We start from the raw sequence: 1,695 nt of genomic DNA, 5'->3' as shown, positions 1-1,695 counted from the left end.
TTCTAGAATAAATTCTCATTTATGGGTTAATTATCCGTTAATTAACTGGGTCTTACATCCTACCCACCTAATTGGGAATTTTGCCCACAAAATTCGAATTCAATTTCCTGAGAATAAGTGCGGATAATTCGTTCGCATCTCCGACTCAAGTTCCCAAGCATGTTCCTCAACACCGCCTCGACTCCAAGCCACTTTGACTAATGAAACCTCTTTTTCACGCAACCGTTTGATATTAGTATCATCAATTCTAACTGGAGCCACTGGAAGCGTTAAATCTTCCCTTAACTGAACCGATTCAGGTTCTAACACATGGCTAGCATTAGGAGTGTACTTCCGAAGCTGTGACACGTGAAACACGTCGTGCAGGTTCGAAAGATGCGGTGGTAGAGCCATCCGATACGCCACCGGTCCAATCCTCTCCAGGATCTGAAATGGACCAATGTATCGAGGATTCAACTTCTTCGCTTTAATCGCCCTACCTACTCCTGTGGTCGGAGTAACCTTCAGGAAAACATGATCTCCTCCCTCAAATTTCAAGGGCTTCTGCCTCTGATCGGCGTAACTCTTCTGGCGACTCTGCGCCGTAAGCATTCTATCTCGGATTTTCTTGACTTGTTCAGTGGACTCAGCTATCATCTCCGGCCCCAACAAGACCTTCTCCCCAGCTTCATACCAACATAGCGGAGATTGACATTTACTACCATACAAGGCCTCATACGGAGCCATTCCGATACTCGCATGGTAACTATTATTGTATGCAAACTCCACTAACGGCATATACGATCCCAACTCACCGGTTGGTCCAAAACACAAGCTCTCAACATATCCTCTAGTGTTTGGATCGTCCCCTCGGATTGACCATCTGTTTGAGGATGGTACGCTGTACTCAAGCTTAATCGGGTTCCAAAAGCTTTCTAAAATGCACCCCAGAACCTCGAAGTGAAACGAGGATCTCTGTCAGAGATTATAGTAGCAGGTACACCATGGAGCCTCACAATCTCTTTTATGTATAACCGTGCTAGATCCTCAAGGGTGTAAGTCATCCGAATGGGCAAAAAGTGAGATGACTTCGTCAGTCGGTCCACAATCACCCAGATAGCATCAAAACCAGTCCTAGTCCTTGGCAATCCCAACACAAAGTCCATTGCAATACTTTCCCATTTCCATTGGGGAACCTCTAAGGGTTGCAACATCCCGGAAGGTCTTTGATGTTCAATCTTTACCTTTTGCCAAGTTAAGCACTTTGAAACATATTCCGCCACATCATTCTTCATACCTGGCCACCAAAAAATCGCCTTTAAATCATGGTACATCTTAGTACTTCCCGGGTGAATGGAGAATCCGCTTTTGTGTGCCTCCTTTAAGATATCTTGCCTCAAAGTGCCAACATCCGGCACAATGATCCTACCCTTGAATCTCCATAACCCATCTTTTTCTTTCGACACTCTCCACTGTTTTCCTTGCTCGATGGCCGGTAACACCTTCCATAACGCTTCATCATTTTCATGAGCCTTTAGGAGTTCGGACTTAAAGTCACTCGAGATTTCTAATCGGCTCAAACACAAGGTTCCAGATACTTCTCGAGCAACAATTTTTAGACTCTCGAATCCCTTGAGCAACTTCTCCTCTTGAAGCATCATCCAAGCCGTATATAACGACTTCCGACTTAACGCATCCACCACTACATTCACCTTT

The sequence above is a fragment of the Arachis hypogaea genome, chromosome 15, assembly GCF_003086295.3.
Source record: "Arachis hypogaea cultivar Tifrunner chromosome 15, arahy.Tifrunner.gnm2.J5K5, whole genome shotgun sequence".
Lineage (NCBI taxonomy): Eukaryota > Viridiplantae > Streptophyta > Magnoliopsida > Fabales > Fabaceae > Arachis > Arachis hypogaea.
The sequence above is the reverse complement of the archived record's forward strand: the minus strand, read 5'-3'. Positions refer to the sequence as shown.